The sequence below is a fragment of the Dermacentor variabilis genome, unplaced genomic scaffold (genome assembly GCF_050947875.1).
Source record: "Dermacentor variabilis isolate Ectoservices unplaced genomic scaffold, ASM5094787v1 scaffold_13, whole genome shotgun sequence".
Lineage (NCBI taxonomy): Eukaryota > Metazoa > Arthropoda > Arachnida > Ixodida > Ixodidae > Dermacentor > Dermacentor variabilis.
Window position 1 is genome coordinate 35239816 of NW_027460291.1, and position 10319 is coordinate 35250134.

Sequence of the window (10319 nt, forward strand, 5' to 3'; positions counted from 1 at the left end):
TAAAATGTTCCCATACAAAACAACCAACATGTTTCACCGTTCCCGCCGAGTGATTCCAACGTGGAGTGTGTAGTGTCACGTGGTCGTGACGTCAAAGAACACAGTAGCAATACTGTGAAACACAAAACTAACTTTTATTGGGCGAACCTGTGCCCACAAAAGAGGCTACACTTATAGCACAACGATAGCGGCGAACACGGTCGGCGATCGTCGAAAATCTGATCAGCGGGTCAAGCGCGTCGGCTTTTATAGAGCAGTCGTCGAATGTTCCAGACTAATCGTTTGGACCCGCGTGCTTTCCATAAAGTCCTACACCATTCGCGTTACGCGATGAAATCAGATAACACAAGGTTCGGCGACAACAGACAGCCGGGTAGAAGCATCGATAACTTTCCAGAAACGTCGGATGCATCCCTCGCTGTGCGATTACAGTTGTTAAGCGGCGAAACGTGGTCGCTCGATAAAGTACACGTGTCAGTAGCTTAGTCGTTGGGGAGCCTTAAAACTTCGTAAATAATGTATAATGCTCCAAAAAGAAAGAAGAGAGGCCCATATAAAGAGTACATTAACCATGGATCAGACTTCATGCTGCCGAGAAGTACTTCGAGGGCTCACCAACGCAGGGTAAGTTTCTCTTTGTTGTTATTCTGCATGATACCTTCGATGTGCGCTTGTCGCGCTGTTTTATTCTTGTGTTCATAATTTATACGGGACTGCATTTTTTGGTTCGGGTAGTTCAGTAAAGCACCCAGCATCGTTACTTGCTCTATTTGTCCGCACGCGTGAGGGGAAGCAAAACAAAATAAATAATAATAATAATTGCAGCAGAACTCGCTCCTACAACGCGAAGTCATGCCGAGCTGCGCCTTAAAACATTCCTTATTAAAAAGTGCGTGCCGAAAAGAGTGCCACTGCTGTTACCTTTCAGTACAAATAAAGCGGTGGTAAACGGCGCAACCGTTAGTTATACACCGTGTACTGCATTTTCTTCGATTGAGAGGAAGCTTTATCTCAAGCAGGGTTGAAATCTGGGCCAGTTGGTACATACTTGAACAAAAAAACAGTCAAAAACACAAAGGACAAGAGGAGAGGTTCACACCAGAACGACTGGACTAGCAACTGAGGTTTATTAGAATCGGTGTAGTCCCAGCAAGGCCAGCAGAGCATGCGCAACTGCATAATCGCTAATCCATAGCATGAAAAGACAAGAAACGCTTCTGTCGTGACCGACTTCCAAGCGGACAAGGATGGTGGCTTCGTGGTCCTTCCGACAAGGTCTTTTGGAGAGAAGGCAATGGCTGCTGTAGCGAAGAACTTCGAGTCTACAAATCGGAAGCCCTCAAGGTTGAAGACGGCAGCGGTGAAGCTCCTGAAAGAAAACAACTTGGAAAAACTTTCGCGAAGTGTCATGAATTGCAAGGGGAACCACCTGCAAGTGTTCTTTTCAGCAAAAACGCACAAGGTGGGTTGTCCTCTGAGAGCCATCATCACGGAGACAGGTTCATGGCAGAAGTTAGTGAGTCAGTTTCTTCAGCGACAGTTGACGGCCCTCCCAGTGCAGGATCCATTCAGCGTGGCTAGCTCGGCAGCGGTGGTCGAGGTCCTTAATACTGGGATCCCTGGTGCCAACATGGCCTTTTCAGTTGACATTGAAGACCTCTTCTACAGCATTCCCCATGATGAACTCTTTGTAGCTGTGCGTGAACTTATTGATCACTGCAGTGCTGTAAACTTCCAGAATGCATGTGGTATGTCGGTGGATGCCTTTCTAGAGCTCCTATCCTTTTATCTGTCATCCACTGTTGTTGAATTCAAAGGTTCCTTGTTCCTTCAGAAAAAAGGAATATGTATTGGCTCTACTGTTGCCCCAGTGCTTTCCCAGGTTTTTTTAGCAAAATTTGACAGGAAACTTCAAGGCTTCCTTCTAAACAAGCGTGTATGAAAAGTTTTTAGGTATGTGGACAATTTTTTAGTACTTTTAGAGCTTTTACCAAATGACACTCTGCCCGCAGCAGTAGACGATGTATTGACCGCTTTTAAAGCTTCTTCATGCACTCTTAATTTCACTCATGAACTTCCTAGCAATCATTCCATCAGGTTCCTAGAACTGCAACTAACATTCTTTGATGACGGGCATTTGTGCTGGATGTTTTCACCTAGGGGCAAGAAAGCTCTTTTACCATTTGGATCTGCACATTCAAAGATTGTAAAAAGAGGGATTGCAATCAATTGTTTCCGCAATGCACTTGAAAGAAGCTGTCACCACGCCATTAAAAGTAGCTTTGACGCACAATCCCAACGTTTAGAGGCCGCAGGGTTCCCTCCGCCTCTTTTGAAAGCGGTGGCCGAATCGCTGCCTCAGAGGCTAAAGAAGGAACGTACGAATCTGGTAGATGGTGGGGCAACTGAACGTAGGAAACTTGAAGTTATGCCGTATGTGCATAAAGTGAGCCACAATATCAAGAAGGTTGCCGCCAAGCAGGGAGTAAGTGTTGTGTTTTCTGCCCCTTGTAAGCTTTCGGGTCTGTGCTCGCGCATTTCTCAAGGCAGGGCAAGGAACCACGTTTGCACAACGCAGCATGAAAACCGTTTTACGGCATGTGCTGAAGGGGTTGTCTATAAGTTCCCTCTCACGTGCGAAATATTTTACATAGGCCAAACCGGTCGATGTATTAATGACCACCTGCATGAGCACCACTCCTACCTGGGGTCAGATAACGGTGTAAACTTGCCTCGCCATTGCAATGAGTGTGGTTGTTATCCTTTGTTTAGCAAGGTGACGATTCTTGGTAGGGGCAAGGGCAAAGAAGAGCGAGAAATCTTGGAAGCGTCCTACATCAGTTTATTAGGTGATGACTGCCTTAGTACAACCTCGGTGCGCTTACTTGAAAAAGAATTTCAATTTCGAAGTCGGTCACCATAGAAGCGTTTCTTGTCTTTTCATGCTATGTGATTAGCGATGATGCAGTTGCGCATGTTCTGCTGGGGCTACACCGATTCTAATAAGCCTCAGTTGATAGTTCAGTCGTTGTGGTGTGAACCTCTCCTCTTGTCCTTTGTGTTTTTGACTGGTTTTTTCGTTCTTTATCTCAAGGCCCAATTCGGATTTCCGTATGAAACTCGGAACTGGTTTTTAGAACCACTGTGCCGATTTGAGCGAACTTTGTTGCACTCAAGAAAGCTAAGTTCTAGCAACAGGGACAAGCAGAATTTTGATTTAGGGCCTCGACATGTTTCAGGAAAAAAAATTAAGTACGAAGTCCACAAGCCCATCATTCTGTAACATTCCCATCATTCTGTACCGAAAGCAGCTGTCGTAGTTTAGTCAATTGCATCTATTAGAACGTCGAAAGCGGGCAGTATGATTTCAGAGGTTATTTGAAGTTGCTACAACATTTGCAAGAACCTTGCAAAAATCCTACCTACAGACGAGTGTCTTATTTTATAGCTGTATATAATGAATACATCAATTTTGCCTGCTTTAGATGCATCACTAGGTGCAGTTTACAGAATTATGGTATTGGTTTTCATGGATGAGTCAGAGTTGGCGTGTTGAAATTTTTCTGTTTTCATGAAATGAAAAATGACGTTACCCCAGAATTCAAATTATTCTGCTAAAGTTGCTAGATTTTTATTTTCTCATTTAAGTGCGACAGACCATTTCTATTATAAACCCGTGCTATGGTTTTCAAAGAAAAATATTTCGCATTCCTAATTGTTTAGATTATAGCTACTGAGGCGGAGCTTCCTCTTAAGGCACACTCATGTTCCTAAAATGTGTTTCTATGTTCAGGAGCTGTCAACAGATGCATCCTTATCTGATGATGATCCACCTGTTAACAACACAGTAGCCGGACCAAGCCAAGCAGCAGGTCGAACCCGATTCTCGACAGAAAGAAACTGCGAATTTGGAACTGATATATCGGGTAGTGATGATGAACAGGTGGGGTAGTATGTTTCAGATCTCAAGTGTATGATGAGCTATTTCTTCGCAGGAGGCTATTAACAACATTTGGAGTGCAACGGCCAGCAGCACGACAGCTGCCGTGGTTCATAACGGTGCTTCAGAACTGCAAGCAATTGGCGATAGGTTGCAGCATGCCAGCCCAATAACTTCCCATGACACATCGCTGAATGATGAACAGGGACATATAATAAAGGGAAAATCAGACATCCACATGTTCGTAGCAATTGCTACAAAGGAAACCCATACGGGTTCCCCGCAAGAAAAGTCTCGCAGTTGTGTGTGTGTGTGTGTGTGTGTGTGTGTGTGTGTGTGTGTGTGTGTACATATGCTCTGCTGCCTTATATAGTATATACCATGCATGTCATCTTGAGCAAACTCTCTGCTAATGTGTTAGTGCAGGCTATTTCGTAATCCCTATGCTCGGCTTTTTGGTGCAGAATTTACAATGATAAGACATGAAAGCACTTGACCATTTCTTTTAACTGTGTGTGCTGGCATTGCCGATTCTGCACTAAAAGAAAACAAGATTTTCATCTTGCATGTCACTGAGTGCATCTATAACAGCTGGGTCCGACCTCTGTTTAGTTCCCCTTTTCTCTTTCATTCTTTTTCTGCCTTTTTTGCAGCTGTTCATGCCTGATGACGATGCTTCACAGCAATGTGTTCCTGGAGAGCTCACTTCAGAAGAGGACATGGTAGGTCTATCAGAGCTTACTAGAACTTTGCCAACATGTTTGAGGTCAATAACTGTAGGTAGGCCACTCGCCACGTTTGGGCATCGCAAATAGTTCAGTTTAGATAACATAACGATCTCTGCTAGGTATTACAGCAATGTTTGCAATAAAAGGACGTTGAAGTATCACTTCAATTGTAATCCCATTTTTTTATCGAAGAAGCACTAAGCGATGTGTTTTTTTTCTCTTGCAGCTGTTCATGCCTGACGATGACGCTTCACAGCAACAAGTTCCTGGAGAGCTGACTTCAGAAGAGGACATGGTAGGTCCATCAGAGCTTACAAAAACTACCCAAACATGCTTGAGGTCAATAACTGTTGGTAGGGCGCTCACCAGGCTTGGGCATTGGAAATAGTTCAGTGTAGCTAACATAACGATCTCTTCTGATATTACAGCAATGTTTGCCATAAAAAGATATTGAAGTATCGCTTGAATTGAAATCCGATTAACGTCGTTTGGAAGAAGCATTAAGCAGTGCAATCGAAATTATACAAAAGGCACCAAAATTTTCCGAGATGTACTGCATCTCATCATTTGCTTTATGATGAAGGGACTGCTTAAACACAGGAGTATAGTCTCGAGTTGCAGCTTATAGACTTCAATTTCAGGCTATCTTTAGTTTTCAAGTTTAGTAATGTAATTTATTGGGCGCCTTGGTTCATAATAGTTTGCCAAAATTTTCCATAAGTTTGTGCACATTTGATCACCTCTTAAGCAATCTCTCAATTTTTTGCATAGGTTCTTTGTAAAAACATTCTGGTGTGCTTTCATTGAGGGGGATGTCTATATACGCTGATAAAGTTGGGGGGGATAATTGCAAGGCGGAAACATTGCTTGAAACATCAGACTTTCATTTACCTATAGTTTCATTGGCAGCCCGCTCCAAAATTTTAAAGGAGCTCGCTTTCCCAACAATGTATTACAATTGTCTATGAATAATACATATGATGTGGACTGTGTGAGCCATCTTGTACAGCTGGAAACTAAACATGAAAACTGGTGTAATTTAGAATGAAGGTTGTGGTGGGCTGAGTTTATTGCTACATGCATGTGAAATTTTTAGTAACAGTTGCAATCATGTTGTCCACGCAGTAGGTTATAAAATGTGTTGCTTTAAATTACCATTGTTCAGTGAAGGCATCTAATACAGCAGCTTCTAGCTCCTTTTCGGATCCAGTGCTTGACTGTCAAGCTCTATAGAGCCAACAGTACATGTTGACAGCTCCGCATTTGCTCCATTTTGGGCGGTTATTTCTTTTCTACTTTCAGCAGCAAGCTCCTGACAGCTCCATGGGGCCCGGTCATGGTGGCAAACCGTATTTCGGGCATTTATTTATTGATGCTATCACTGAAAACGTGGTTGTGTCTAAAGGTGATATTCTCCTCATGGTGCTAAAGCACGCTGTAAAAAATAATTTATCATTTACAGGGCTGACCAGCATCTTAGACCTTATAAACAGAATTTTTAAGTGTCCAATATTGCCACATTACCGATACCAGCTTTCCAAACTGTTGAGCAAAACGGGCACTACAATGTCATATTTTTGTTTTTGCCCTAAATGCTACACACATATAGAAAGTGCTGAAACAAATTCCTCTTTTCAGTGCACACAGTGCAGGCACAAAACCAGTGTTTCCAGTCTATCAGATTTGCCTTTTTTTGTAACTCTCGATGTGGAGTCACAGTTGCAAAGATTGTTAAAGGACTGTACACTTCTTGACCTGACAAAGCCACTTCACCATGATAGTTCAGTAGCTGATATATGGGATGGTGAAATGTACCGAAGATTTGCCGCTGCAACACAACACTGCGGGCCTATAATCAGCTTCACATTAAATGCTGATGGAACACCAGTTTTCAAATCGAGTGGCGTGGCCATTTGGCCCATTCAGTTGATAGTGAATGAGGTTCCTGCTAAGCAGAGGATGTCCAAACGGGTTCTTGCAGCCTTGTGGTTCTGGAAGGAGAAGCCAAATATGGAGCTTTTTCAAAGCACATTTGTCGAGCAAATGAGCCAACTAAGTGAAAATGGCTTTGTCTTGGAGCGACAGGGGCAACTTCAGACATTTAAAGCTTACTGCATATGTTGTGCAGTTGATTCTGTTGCCAGGACACCCATTCAAGGTGTGACTCAATTTAATGGGTATTTTGGGTGTAATTGGTGCCTACAGAAAGGTGAACGAGCTGGTGGCTCGACAAAATACCCAGTAGAGTCAGTTAATTCCACTGAGAGAACAGAAAGCCAGATGCTTGAAGACATGCAAAAAGCAGTTACGGAAGGGGTGACTGTTCGTGGTGGGAAAACAGTGTCCCCGTTGATAGGTCTGCATCATTTTAACATAGTATGGGGCTTTGTTCCCGACTAAATGCATTGCATTTTGCTGGGGATTGCAGTTCTTCGCTTTATGGTTCGAGTCTTCTGGTGGTGCATACTCGCTAAGTCGTGAGCAACACAAAATCCATGAGAGGCTTATGGCTATCAGGCCACTCAGGGATCTGAAAAGGTTGCCAAGACCTACGAAAGAGCGAAAGTGGTGGAAATCAAAGGAGCTGGAAAATTGGATATTGTATTACAGCATTCCAGTGCTTGATGGCATTCTTGACAAGAAATACCTTCAGCACTGGGCATGCTTAGTTGAAGCTTTGCATATTATGCTGCAGTACAAAATAGAAACTTGTGAGTTAATTCGAGCTGAGCAACTCTTGCTGGAGTTTCATCTGCGTTCCCAAATGCTTTTTGGCAAAGCATTTATGACATTTAATATGCACCAGCTCGCACATATTGTGAAAAGTATTCCTTACTGGGGTCCGCTCTGGGCACACTCTGCATTTCCATTTGAGTCTGGGAACGGCGGCCTCAAGCATTCTGTAAAAGCTGCAAATGGGATTCACCATCAGCTGTGCAGGGTTTTTCAAATTGAAAATACTGTAATGGAACTGCAGGACCTGAGTAGTAACCCTAGTGTGGGGCAGTACTGCAGTTCTTTTGATGCTAAAGTAACGCAGAAATGTGTATGCAGCAGTGATGGCACCCGATTTTTTGGGAGTAGTTCTCAGTATATTCCACCAGCCTGTCCATTGCCTTGTGATCAAGAGATCCCACCACATTCTGTCCAATACAGAAGAATAATGTTAAATGGGTCAATCCTTACTGACAGCTTGTACGCATCAAGGAAGAAGACAAACAGCTCAGCCGTGCAGCTGTCTGACAACTCATTTGTTATCATTGAACAAATCATTTTCAGTGGTGGTAAGACTTACATATGTGTTAAAAAGCTTAAGTGCAGACCATTAAAGTATTACTTCGTGACACTTAATCATGTGCAAGAAGTGTTTCACAAGGAGTCATCCACAGTAATTCTGCAGCCTGCAGATATAAGAAGTGTTAGTGTATTTATCACTTTCGAAAGTGCTGCATACACATGTGCTCCTCCCAGTAAGCTTTTCCTTTAGTCATTTTGCTTGGCGAGCACTATGGGAGTACCCATTATATATATTGTTCTATGGTTAAATATAAAGAAGTCTTTTGTAATACATGATTGCTTGCTGTCAACATTCCCATTTGCAATGTCAAGGCTGTGAGAACCACATTAGTAGGGTTCCCAGTTTAATTTTCGTCTCTGGAGTTTTTTTAATTTTCAAATCTCTGCTCATCATCATTATCAGCCTGGTTACGCCCACTGCAGGGCAAGGGCCTCTCCCATACTTCTCCAACTACCCCGGTCATGTAGTAAATGTGGCCATGTTCTCCCTGCAACCTTCCTAATCTCATCCGCCCACCTAACTTTCTGCCGCCATCCGCTACGTTTCCCTTCCCTTGGAATCCATTCCGTAACTCTTAATGACCATCGGTTATCTTCAGTCCTCATTAGATGTCCTGCCCATGCCCCCCCCCATTTCTTTTTCTTGATTTCAACTAACATGTCATTAACTCGCGTTTGTGCCCTCACCCAATCTGCTTTTTTCTGATGCCTTAACGTTACACCCATCATTCTTCTTTGCATAGCTCGTTGCGTCGTCCTCAATTTAAGTAGAACCATTTTCGTAAGCCTCCAGGTTTCTGCCCCGCACGTGAGTACTGGTAAGACGCAGCTGGTTATAAACTTTTCTCTTGAGGGATAATGGCAACCTGCTGTTTATGATCTGAGAATGCCTGCCAAACGCACCCCAGCCCATTCTTATTCTTCTGATTATTTCAGTCTCATGATCCGGATCCGCAGTCACTACCTGTCCTAAGTAGATGTATTCCCTTACCACTTCTAGTGCCTCACTACCAATCGTAAACTGCTGTTATCTTCCGAGACTGTTAAACATTACTTTAGTTTTCTGCAGATTAATTTTTAGACCCACCCTTCGGCTTTGCCTCTCCAGGTCAATGAGCATGCATTGCAGTTGGTCCCCTGAGTTACTAAGCAAGGCAATATCATCAGCGAATCGCAAGTTACTAAGATATTCTCCATGAACTCTTATCCCCAATTCTTCCCTATCCAGGTCTCTGATTACCTCCTGTAAACACGTTGTGAATAGCATTGGAGAGATCGTATCTCCCTGCCTGACACCTTTCGTTATTGGGATTTTGTTGCTTTCTTTATGGAGGACTACGATGGCTGTGGAGCCGCTATAGATATCTTTCAGTATTTTTGCATACGGCTCGTCTACACCTTGATTCCTTAATGCCTCCATGACTGCTGGGGTTTCGACGGAATCAAACGCTTTCTCGTAATCAATGAAATCCATATATGAAGGTTGCTTATATTCCGCACATTTTTCTATCACCTCATTGATAGTGTGAATATGGTCTATTCTTGAGTAGCCTTTACGGAATCCTGCCTGGTCCTTTGGTTGACGCAAGTCTAAGGTGTTCCTGATTCTATTTGCAATTACCTTAGTAAATACTTTGTAGGCAACGGACAGTAAGCTGATCGGTCTATAACTTTTCAAGTCTTTGGCGTCCCCTTTCTTGTGGATTAGGATTATGTTAGCATTTTTCCAAGATTCCGGTACGCTAGAAGTCATGAGGCATTGCATATGCAGGGTTGCCTGTTTCTCTAGAACAATCTGCACACCATCCTTAAACAAATCTGCTGTTACCTGATCCTCCCCAGCTGCCTTCCCCCTTTGCATAGTTCCCAAGGCTTTCTTTACTTCTTCCGGCGTTATCTGTGGGATTTCGAATCCCTCTAGACTATGCCCTCTTCCATTATCGTTGTGGGTGCCACGGGTACTGTATAAATTTCTATAGAACTCCTCAGCCACTTGAACTATCTCATTCATATTAGTAATGATATTGCCGGCTTTGTCTCTTAACGCATACTTCTTGCCAATTCCTAGTTTCTTCTTCGCTGCTTTTAGGCTTGCTCCGTTCCTGAGAGCATGTTCAATTTTATCCATATTATACTTCCCTATGTCAGCTGTCTTACGCTTGTTGATTAACATCGAAAGTTCTGCCAGTTCTATTCTAGCTGTTGGGTTGGAGGCTTTCATAGATTGGCGTTTCTTGTTCAGACCTTTTGTCTCCTGCGATAGCTTCGTGGTATCCTGTCTAACGGAGTTACCACCGACTTCTATTGCACACTCCTTAATGATGCCCACAAGAGTGTCGTTCATTGCTTCAACA